Here is a 12,058-nt window from a genome sequence, read left to right as displayed (position 1 = left end):
AACAAAGAAAATTTGGGATTTCAAACACTCTTAGATGCTGAGTTCAGGCTACAGAAGTAGCAGCAGCACAAAGGAATGTGCCAGAGCAGGGGGAGGGAAGGGAGACACAATCCTTGTAAGAATAATCAAGTATAAATTGCTGCATTTAAGAAATAAGAAATTATGACAGCAGATGTGAAGAACCTTCCCTAAGGAGCTTCCTCTAATAAATGATGCATTTGTAAAGAAGTCTGAATAGTCAAGGTCAGAGATTTTATAAGGGGCAAACTGTTCTAAGTGAACCTACTTCTGTTTGAAAGAAACTATTAGAACTGGTGACCTCTAGAAATATTCTCTAGTAAGATAAATAATTTATGATTCCACACCTCTACATAAGGACTTCAAACTACCTGAAAAACGGCCTTTTTTTACAATTTGGGGATTGTGCCCACTTTACACACAACTGAACTGGGATTTCAAAGGAGTAAAGGCACTGCCTTAGGGACTAGAATCTCTCTTTAGCCTTGGGAAGCTCTTAGGAGCTCACAGTAGCCGAGGAAACAGCTTCTGTCAGTCTCCTCTTTGGGTTCTGTCCTTTACAACTTATCACAAATCAGATGTCAAATCTGCTTCAGAAACAGCAAATAAATGTGCATGTACCCCAATATCCACCCTTTGGCTCTCTTCCTCTTTCTGTGTTAGTGGAATAGCACTTACCAACACAATCTAACTCAAAAGACAAACTTGTTTAGGAACAGAAATACATCCAGTACACCACTTGACACACCCTTTAGTGCTGAAGAGCTCTTTCAGGCAGGGAAGCAACCCTTGCACTCGGGAAAGTGAGTGAACCACACCATTAGGCAGCCTGAGAGAATGCCAGAAAACACCCAGCAAAAAGTTCACCCTATATACAGGTGAAAAATGAAAAGACAACCTATTTCCTTTGATGTTAAAAAAAAAAAAAGGAAGGGGAAAAAATATGCAACAGCATATTGAGCCTTCTGCTCAGTGACAGTCACTCACTGCCAACCCTGGACACATAAAAACCATAAAGGGAAGGGAAGGGAAGGGAAGGGAAGGGAAGGGAAGGGAAGGGAAGGGAAGGGAAGGGAAGGGAAGGGAAGGGAAGGGAAGGGAAGGGAAGGGAAGGGAAGGGAAGGGAAGGGAAGGGAAGGGAAGGGAAGGGAAGGGAAGGGAAGGGAAGGGAAGGGAAGGGAAGGGAAGGGAAGGGAAGGGAAGGGAAGGGAAGGGAAGGGAAGGGAAGGGAAGGGAAGGGAAGGGAAGGGAAGGGAAGGGAAGGGAAGGGAAGGGAAGGGAAGGGAAGGGAAGGGAAGGGAAGGGAAGGGAAGGGAAGGGAAGGGAAGGGAAGACAGATCCTGCCAAAAAAAAAAAAAAAAAACCAAAAAAAAATCCACAAAAAACAGCAGTCATAGAAATGTGCTGTGCTAAACAGAAATATATGTAACACACAGGATCAGTAAGCATAAGTCAATAGCAAGCTGATTTCAAGCTCATTTCAGAAACATAAACAGATGTCTTTGAACCTTACCTTTCAGTCTATGGTTTTCATCCTGCATAAGTGATTGGCTGACTACTGACATTCTTGGTGTTTGACAGAACAAGCTGTCTCCTTCCAGCTTGACTGATAACCAGACTGACACCCATTACTCCCCTCTTTCTGTTTCTATTTCCAATAGTTCCCCAAATCGTAACTTTTCGTTTCTTTTAATATTCTGGAATGTTTCTTTTAATATTCTGGAATTCTGGAATGGAGATATTGCTTTCCCAAACCACAGTATAAAATGCAGCAGGGAAATAATGATCTGTTTCTGCAGCATGCAAGTTTTAAAATTATATGCCCAGCATTACCAACACAGAGAGTTAAGACTCAAATCCCCACAGCAACAACATGCTAACCATCCTCTTCCCCCAGGCTTATGGAGCTGCGGGATGTCTGCCAGGGAAAAACAGAGAAATGTAAAAAGGACTGCAAGAACATGAATACTAAAATAAATATCACAAACCTGGCTGTTGGAATCACAGACTGAGAAAAAGCTATTAAATCAACTAAGCCATCTTCTCACAGAAGGCAGGAATGTTCTCTGTACATTAATTTCCTGCTGTTTTCTCCAGCATGTGTTCAAATGGGCCCCAAATTCCACTGTGTGCAATGGACACTGCTCCAGCCTTCAGAAGGCTTCACATGAGACCATAAACTGTGAGGACTGAAACACCTCTCCTAAAGAATTACTGGACTAGGCAGGTAGGAGTACCCAGATAGATTTAAGTACTTTTTGAGGTCCTCAAATAAATCTTTGTATTAAGTTTGGTTTTTTGGGGTTTTTGGGTTTTTTTTTACTTTTTCAGCCTGAAATTTTGGTGTTATATCTCACCAGCATAAATATTTCCCCATCTACTTAAACTTCCCAGCCTTTTTATGCATCCTATTTATCTTTCTTTTTTTCATTTCAAGCCAATGTTTTATTTTGATCCCACTTCTCCACTCACAGATTTTGCTTTATTCTAGGTTCACTCTCATGTCCACCATCTCTCCCCCATCTCACTCCACTGACCCCACTGTTGTCTCCGTCATCCACCCTTTGTCTCAAATCTAAAAACACCACTGACACTTCTTGAAAATAATTCCAGCAGCACACAATATGAATCCAGACTTGAAGCAACATGGCTCATGCAGATGTCACTGAAATAATAATTAGAAAGCAAGATAAAATATTGATGCTGATAATTATAATAATAATTTTAAGAAGTCAGTAATTGGGAGAAAACTATAAAGATGTCCTCTGTTGAGGAATGAACTCTGCTGAGTTGCAAACATCTGAAGGTCAGGAAGCACAATGTGACTGTAGCACATCACAGCAAGAAGCTGAACAGGGGTAGTTGCCAGATTTTCCACCACCACTGAGACAAAGAAAGAAGAGAATTGTGGGACTCTAGGCAGTACCAAGGTCAGGGGCAAAGAGGCAGCTACAGAAAACATGTTCATTTTGCTCAGCCAGCCTGACAAGCTGAGGTTTGGGGAGGCAATGAAAGAACAAAATGCAGTATCAAAAAAAAACCCCCAAAAAAACCCCCCAAAAAACAAAAAAACAAACAAACAAACAAAAAAACAAAAACAACAACAAAAAAGACATTTCCATGCAGCTATAAAACATCAAAGCTGTAAAGCACTTTAAAGAGGAGCATGAGAGTTTTTGATAGACTACACAGTGACATACTTGTTTCTCATGCAACTCTTGGACACTGCTAACCAGAAACTCTTTCAAGAGCTTCTACAAGGGCACAGGTCTTCCCTAGACTACAGTGCCCCTCATAAACTGTCAGATCATCCCTTACATGGGGAAGTAGACCTTTTATTTAAACCCCCAAAAATCACTACAGAGTACTCTGCATCAATGGTCCAAATCGTCCCAGTAACATTTTTACAACCACCACCTTCACTACCACAAATTCCTGCTTTTACTTTAACCTCCTGAAAAATGCCTGTTACAAACTGATCACCAGTAAGTGAACTTGCTGAGACTAGAAAAGCAACCACTTACTCTGAGAAATAGGCTGAAAATATTAAGGGTTTTTGCTAAAATACCCATTTCAGACAGTTCAGATAGAGGCCAATCAATGGAATCAGTCTGATATCTTCAGTTCTGCCACCAGAAAATGAATATTGAAATAATCCTAAGAGGGAATTATTCTGTGGGAAAGGATAAGCCAGGGAAATCATCACACTGCTGTTAAAATCTTTCCAGACAGATACACTCTCCTCTTCCTCCTCTTCACCTTCTGAAAAAGAATGCAGGTCCTGGGAAAGCAAAACCACCAAGCCTCCTCTTGGGAGCCTCATGTGCTCACCTGACAAATGAGGGCTTTAAAGGGAAGGCAGCACAGTCAAATGTCATGGAGACACTTGAGGATTTTAAGTTTGATCATGCACACTTCTGATGGAATCATTAGGCTTCCTAAATTAATAGGATTTGTCAGAGATTGAAACATTTCCCATTGCATTTAAAAAAATAAAACTGAATATGCACTTCTAAGCCTTTTTAGAAAATATCTGAGGTGGTTTTCTGTGCCAGCAAATCTAAATTTGATAACTGTTATCAGTCAAATAATACTCAGTTCTGTGAGTGTATCTTTTCCCTGGAAGTCATAGCTATTTCCACCCATATAAGCAAAACCATGGAATATAATTCTGAATTACCTGTAAGCCTCAAAACCCTACTCTTTTTGTCCTCTTCTCTTTAGAATCTCGTATTTCACATATCAATTAATACTTCAGTGCCTCATCATATATCTCACATATTTGTTAACTGCAGATCTGTGGGGCACTGAGCAATCTGGTTTCTAACATGGAAAAAAAAAAAACCCAGTGCCTTAAATAAAACCTCTTATTTCTCTGTAATTCAAATCACCTTAACCTACATTAGGAAAATAAAAAAAGGCAACAAAATCCCCCAAGTTATTTCTCACCATTCTAAAACAGACATCATTGCTCTCTATTGCAGGTTATAATGACCTGTCACAGACAGTATGAAAAAATTCCTGACTGAATTTTTTTTCCTTCAAATTACTTACTTCCTTTGCTTTCAAACATAAATATTGCACATTTCTATCATTATTTTCTTTATAAAGAACACTAACATACTTGCGACCTTTAACTGAAAAAAAAAAAAAAAGATTATATGGACACAGCAAGTAGGAAATGAGATAAATTATCTGGGTTTTGGGACTATGTGGTAACATCCCCTTCTATGAAGTTTCATCCAAAAATATACTGTACCTATGGCACACCAAAGTTCTGACAAGGCATCCAGGAAAGGATACAGACTGAGTTCAGAAAATACAAAAATGGCATATTTACCTAAGAAATCCAATTCTGTATTTATTTAAAGCAGCTACAACTTAGAAATCTTCTTGTTTGGTCTTATTTTGAATGATTGTATGATTTTCAAATTACTTTTTCTCATTTCCTTCCTTGGTTCCCAAAACTTTACAGTAAATGAATATTCTATTTATAAAAATTTAGTTTTATTTTGGCTCTTTAGCAGTATCATTTTCTGAATTAATTTCTCATCTGTACAAATAAACTGTTCATTTATTCAATTTGAAAAATCAACAAAACCTAATAATATTGCTTTGTTTCAACCTTAAAATTCTGCTTTACCATATATCCAGTATATTTTAGATACTGGAGTGCTCTAAGATTTACAAATAGACTGAATATTTGTCAAGGCTAAACATATTATTGTAATCCTACATACAATAGTGCCTGAATATATAAAAACATTGTAATATTTCAATGAAATATTTAAATTGATACTTTTTTTAAGTAAAACCAAATCTTTTTCCTGAAAAATATACTATTTTCACTCAATACTACCTACCTTTAGTTATCTAAAAATACCTGCAGAGGTAGCTAATCTATGTAAGTAATTACCTCTAGGGAAGGAATAAAATCTAAGAGCCACAAAAATCATTCCTCACTCTAAAAAATTTGCCTTAGTCTCTGGCAGTAATACATAATCTGCTATGTTACTGTAAACCATGTGTATATGTTCATATAGGGAAAATTAGAAGTCCCCAAATGAGAATACTCATTCTAAAGGAAAATAGCCAAAAATACAAGTTATGTGGGGAAATTAAAAAAATTGACATTCCAACAGGAATAAATTAGGGTTGAGGGGGTTTGAATCTACATTTCAGTTTGCAATTTGGGCATGTCATCTGGTTAAACTCCTGAATCTTTCAAAATATTACTTACTGAGAAGAAGACTATGTAACTACTGAAACATACTTAAGACACAGTTTGGTTTAATTTTAAATTGAAGAATGTTCTTTTTCTTTACTCTTTTGTGACAACTGGCCACATCCTCATTTCCTAGCCTAGTACAAGTCCTGCTGGGTGTAAGCCACTTGCCTGTGACACTCACTTTGTCCTAATTGATTTCAGTGGAATTTGTGTGTAATAAATTGACAGGGTCTTCCCTTTTTGTGCAGCAGCACTGCTCGGCTGTGGATTCATTTCTACTGCCAATATTCTCATCTGATTTCAGAAAGAAATCTGATGCTAACAACTCTTGAAAGGACAAGAGCACAAAAGAGAAGTGGCTTATCCATCCCTGTAGTTCAAGATGAATGAAATGCCAAAGTACCAGCACATATGTCAAAGGTGGGATGTTGAACACAGCTCACATGTAAATATATGTATAGTGATACTGCTTCTGACATCAGTGTCTCTTTTTCTACTAAGGTCTGGAGATAAATTATAAAATTAAACAAGCAAATCCTTCACAGCTACATTTTTTTCTCTCACACACATAACTTTGAAAATTAACTATGCTGTCATATTACTTCTGCTGTTTCCACTTCTCCCTCATTTAGCTGCATCTATCCCATTGAAACCCTTCCTGTCATCTGATTCATGTCCAGGGAGGGAGTCACTGGGTTTGTTACCTTTATTTTTCCAGGTATTGCCTCCAGGATGTAAGGAAAAAACAGTCAACAGCCACTCCTCCTACCCTGAAGTTATGTCCACAAAGAGCCCCCCTACATAGTCCATGTGAGATAAATAAAGGTTGCCCCTGAACTGTGCACTGTCCATCAGCTGATTCACTTGCTGCTTGAAATACTCACTTGAAAAATTTTATTTGCACTGGTGAAAAGATTTTCATGGGACACAAAAAAAAAAAAAAAGCTAAAATAAAAATACACAGTTTAGAGGTGGAAAGTAAACAGAGATCAAAATGTAAGAATATCTGGGAGGAAAATAACCAAGTTCTGAAACAAACTCACTGAACATTTTTTTTGTTTGTTTGTTTTCCTTTCTGTTTTATTTGATCAACACGGTGAAATCTGAGCATTTTTTTGATGTTGACAAACCTGAGGTTTCCATTAATTTGTGTTGAAATTGACATTTATTGTTGTTCTTGTTGAAGGTACAAGACAGTTAACCTCTGTCAGTAGCTAAATCTATCTAATCTAATATAATCTAATCTACCCCGTCCCCACTACATTAGGCAAGGTGTCTTGAACTTTTACCAAAATCCTCTCAACACTGTTGAGGGACAAAACTCAGAACAGCAATACAGCAGAGAAAACCTCCAAGTAGAATTTTTTTGCTTTTCTACCAAAGAACCAGAAGAAAGGCTATCTCACAAAGCCAAAATAATCCTTTTATTATTATACATTATGAGTGTCCACAGACCAGGTGAAATCCAGCAGCAAATTATGCTGGACATTGCACAGCCCTACAGTAAAGCAGTCTCTGCCCCAGGTTACAGCCTCCAGAAACTCAACAATGGATATAGGAGGAAAACAATTTAGCACAGGAATTATCAGTGCAAAGGCAGCACACTGTGTTCCTCCCATTTTCTTTTACGGAGAAGGAAAAAATAATGCAAGATTAGCATCACAAAAGACAGAAGTGGGAAGAAGATGGGATCTGATAAGAGTCGGTGAGAGGAGGGAAAAGGTGATAAGGAATCAATGGGCATGCGGGGTGCTGGAGTTCCACAGCGCATCAAGTGCAGCAATGCAATTCCGAGAGCAGGCAAAAAAGGAGGCTTGTGCAAAACAGCCAATTAGGAAAACATGGGAAAAACAATCCAAAATATCAGTCACCATCAGCCTCCTTCATATGCCACTTTTGCAGCTGCCCTGCTGGCTTCAGTCTTTGGTTCAGTGACAAGACCCTTGATGCCATAAGGGAAGCTAGGCTGACTGCATGGCAGAGGAATTCAATTTAAAAGATGAAAAGGACACACCACATAAACAGTAAGCTTGCAAAGAAAAGTGATACACTCCTGGTTTAGCAGAAATGTACAAATTAGACACATGTAACAAGTGAGGGCTAATGCTTGCAGTTGAAATGTATTTCTGCATTGCACCTCTCAATCAGTAAAGCTGAGCCCTTACTACATTGACATTAGTCTGACACAGAATACAGCATATTTAAATAATATGATGAATTCAACCTTTACTCCTGTAGTAAATCATAGTATTTTAAATTGTGACTGAATGGAAGATGCTAAGCATTTTGTGTTTAGGTTACTATAATGAATCTCAAATCAGTTATGACTGCAAGTTGTCTCATATATACCATGATGGCTAATTGTTGATCCTAATACAATTCCCACTGCCTTGTCAAAACATGGCAAAACTGCCACACTTGCTGACAGTTTCAACAGCGAGGTCAAGCAACGAGCAGCACCCCAGAATTAAATGTTTTACCTCCAGAGGTGGTTGCTGCAGAAGCAGGGCAACAACCACTACTGCAACAGCTCTGCCACTTTTTGCAATGGATCTCATCAGGGACTGTCACTCTGCAACCTTGCCTGAGCATCACATTCTCACGTTATTTTATTTGTAATTACATTGACTGAAAAGATTATTTTCTAATACGAAGTTAAAGGATAACAATCCAGCGACCTTAAAGAACTCTCTTACATTACCAATTTTGCTTATATTTTGAAACATAACCTAGAATAGCCAGGATTTAAAACAAAGGATTTAAGTTAGAAATAATAATTAGAAGCTTTGCTCTCAGACAGATGAAATTGACCTATGGAAAATGATCACAGAACCCAAACCGATGTATGATCCAGAACACCCAAATTAAAGTTTCCAGTGCTATACTGAGTCTTATTTTGAAAGCTCCTACTGTGTGTTGCAATATTCTAATATTCCTTCATGAAACTGAACATGTGAAAAGGCTCTTCCTTCAGCTTACTTTGCACATCCCATATGAATTCTTCAAAACAAGATTCAGCAAGGATCAAATGGACTGCACTGAATTATTTTTATTATGTTTATTAACCAACTGAGATGAAAACTGTTCTCATGGATGAAAAGCTTTAAAATTCTCAATTATGAATGCACTTTCTAATTACTATTTGATATTGTTTCCATATGTCTGAAAAAAAGAAACTGACTGGGTAATTGACTGAGCAGTTACCTGGTTTCAGGGGATTTGAGTCTCTTTCTTTGTAATTCAGTGTCAGAACTCTAGATGACTTAAAAACCAATGATCCCTTTATACACTTCTACTCGTTCTATTAAATAGGAAAGTCCACTTCCGTGTAACTCTTCAGGTCAAGAGGACTGCACCTGAGGCAGCAGATCTGAACATGTTTGGTTCTTAACAGGACATTAATCTAGAGGTTTTTTTTTCTGATTTCATATAGTACATTCAATTAAATAAATATGATCACAAACTACAGTATATTCTATGAACCATTAACTGAAGAAGCAGAAACATCAATGTCAGATTCATCTATGAATATATGCCAGATCAGAACTCCTGTCTGCTTTACATTCCTGCTGACAGTTCCCATAATGAGCATGCAGCATTAAATAAAAACCATGACCTGTTTAAACAAAGATCAGAGCACCAGCTTTATCTTTGCATTCTCTAATGTTTGTTGTTTGGCATCACAAACTAATACCACAGCAAGTCTCTTGTTAATAGCAGCCCAGAAGGTTTTCATACAGGGCATGAGGGCATGGCTACTGTCCACCAAGAACATTTGTATATCTTTAAAATGGGTGTTTTATTTCACACGAACATACACAGGTATTCTCTGCAGCTACTCTGCTTTGAATTATACCACAGGAGATCAGGAAGAGAAGAAAGGAGATAGACAGGATAATGTACAAGCAAGAAATTTTAAAGATTTGTTATGTCTCGGATAGCTTGAGACAATGAAACAAACCCCGAGAGCCAAGCTAAGACTGTTTAAACGTGCCATTGAAATTTTATGGGTAGGAACTGATATTAATCAGTTCATATACATATCATTCACAGGAAAACTACTACATTTAATCATTTCAAAAAAATCTATATACAAATAGAAATCAGTCCTCCCCTTATTTTTGTAGTACACTACCAGACAATTTACAGTGTCTGGCATCACAAAACTGTTTATTATGAAGAGGTGCAACACAGATTGCCATTTTACAATTACTCCATAACTGGTCTTCTCAAAAGATGCATGATTTTTTGGTAGTCAAATTTCAGACATACACTTTTAAAATGTAGCCTTGCATTTTAAATATCTACCTAAGAAAAACTGAGAGTTCATCACAAGCTAATCGCAAAGTTTAGTAATCATTAGTTATCAATTTATCCAGAATATCCGGAGTTCCTTTACACTAGTCTAAACTAACCACAAAATTCATTAAACTGAGGCTGAAATGGCTATCAATATATCAAAGATCTGCTGATAATATATGGATATTATCAGCAGATCTCTTAATGATAATATTGTCAAGGTACAGACTGTGCAAGCAAGAATCTTGAGCTATTGATCTTCTGCCAACAAGAATGGAACGTTTAAAATCTGCCCAGTTTCTTCACATTTCCCATCCATACCCTCTTTGCTACCCACGGACAAGCACACCCATTTAACAATGTATTCCACACTACCGATCTGAAAGTGCGAGACAGAAACCACTAATCCCAAGAAAGAAATGAAAAGAACTGAAATATCTATCTGAACGTCCTCTTTTTTGTGGACTTTTTTTGTTTGTTTGGGGTTTTTGGGGAGTTTTTAGTTTTTCTGGTTTGTTTTTGGTGGGTTTTTTTTGTTTTGTTTTGTTTTGTTTTGTTTTTTGGTTTTTTTTTTTTTTTGGTCTGCTATGCTGCTTTGAGCGTGCTGGATACCAAATAACAGCGCAATAAATCACATGCAAATCGGCATGAATCCTACCAAACTTATTCGAGCAGTTTCCTCCCGGAACAAAACTTTGGAGGTCACTCAGTCCTCTCCTACGACAAAGGGAAGTTCTTCCTCTTCTATCACCCCTTCCCCCGGCTGTGCGAGGGGAAGCTATCGAGGAAGGCGCGCACAGCTTTTCCACGGGGGCTTCCTTCGCGGTGTTGGCCGGTGACGCTGAGCACGGCGGGGGGAATGCGAGAGACGAGCGGCCGGGGCGCCCGGGGGTACCAGCCCGGCCTCCGCGGCAACTCTGCGAACAAAGTAACTTCGCGGCTGGGCGGCGGCGGGGCACGGCGAGGCAGCGGCCGCTCTGCCCTCTCCAGCGAGCGCTCGCACGGCCGGGGAGAGCAGCCCCCGAGGGGCAGGGAGGCTCCCCGGAGCGCGGTGCCAGCCCTTACCTTGCTCCGTAGCCCGCTCCGCACGGCCGGCGGCAGCAGCGCCGCGGGGCCAGGGCACGGGATGCTGCGAGGCTCCCGGCGCCTCTCCCTCCGCCTCTCTCCCGATCCTCAGAAAAGCCCTTCCCCCCCCCTCGCTCCCCCCCCCCCCCCGGGCCCGCCTCACTCTCTCTAGCTTTGGGGCATAGATATTATGTGTATATATATATATATATATATATATATATATATGTGTGTGTGTGTGTGTCTGTGTGTGTGTTTTTTTTAATTATTTTTTTTTAAGAAGCCAAGAGGAACCATGGTTGGGAGAAGCAAAACCCTGACGCTCTTGGGGGTGGGTAGGTGGGGGGTGCGGCTGAGGTGGGTTTCAGACCCTCGCACGGCAACACAGGCGGACCCATCCACCCCGTCTCCTCGGTCCCCAGCCGGGGAAGGCGGTCGAACCGCACCGCCTTCCACCGATCCCGCATCGGGAACGGGCCCAGCGCGCGATTCTCCCGCCGGGGCAGCCGCCCAGACCCCAGCCCCGACCCCCATCCCTGCGGAGGCAGCGGGACCGGTGGGCCTCCCAAATACGTACCCTGCCCGCCGGGGCCGGCTTGAAGACGCAGGATTTTGTGCGAGCGATCGTCTCCTTCTCCGAGAGCTCAGCCTCCCCTCCCCCGCGCCTCCCCTCCCCCGCCTCCCCCACCTCCTTTGGGGGGCCAGGAATCCCCCACTGCCGGCCCTGCCTCCTCCCCGCCCGGCCGGAACGGTGATGCGCCGGGGCCGCGGCGCTGCATGGCCCCGGAGCTCGGTGCCCGCGGCCGGGCTGCGCCGCGACGGAGCGCAGGCTGTCCCCTCCCGCCGCAGGCGCGGGTCAGCGGGGGCGGCGCGGGGCCGCCTCCGGCGGGAGGGGAGGCTGCGTGCCCCGGCCCCGCCGAGGGGCTGCGCGGCCGGGGCACAGCATGT

At 41.0% G+C, this 12,058-nt stretch overlaps 1 protein-coding gene across 6 annotated transcripts in view; it reads right to left on the bottom strand.

Annotated features, from left to right (window-relative positions):
* Nucleotides 1–11,752, bottom strand: part of MPPED1 (metallophosphoesterase domain containing 1) — a 61,243-nt gene extending 49,491 nt beyond the window's left edge. For 2 of the 6 annotated variants that reach the window (XM_053978224.1, XM_053978227.1), the window contains exons 1-2: nucleotides 11,688–11,742; nucleotides 10,704–10,962 (exon numbers count right to left, since the gene is read on the bottom strand). The gene's annotated coding sequence lies outside the window, so the exon portion shown is untranslated. Of the gene's footprint in view, nucleotides 1–1,851; nucleotides 1,900–10,703; nucleotides 10,963–11,110; nucleotides 11,190–11,687 lie in introns of those variants that run through there. The other 4 variants (XM_053978228.1, XM_053978229.1, XM_053978225.1 and 1 more) reach the window with 3 other exon arrangements.
* Between the last annotated feature and the right edge of the window lie 306 nt (nucleotides 11,753–12,058).

Source organism: Vidua macroura, chromosome 5, assembly GCF_024509145.1.
Source record: "Vidua macroura isolate BioBank_ID:100142 chromosome 5, ASM2450914v1, whole genome shotgun sequence".
In the NCBI taxonomy this organism is placed as follows: domain Eukaryota; kingdom Metazoa; phylum Chordata; class Aves; order Passeriformes; family Viduidae; genus Vidua; species Vidua macroura.
This window is presented reverse-complemented; position numbering and strand designations above follow the sequence as displayed.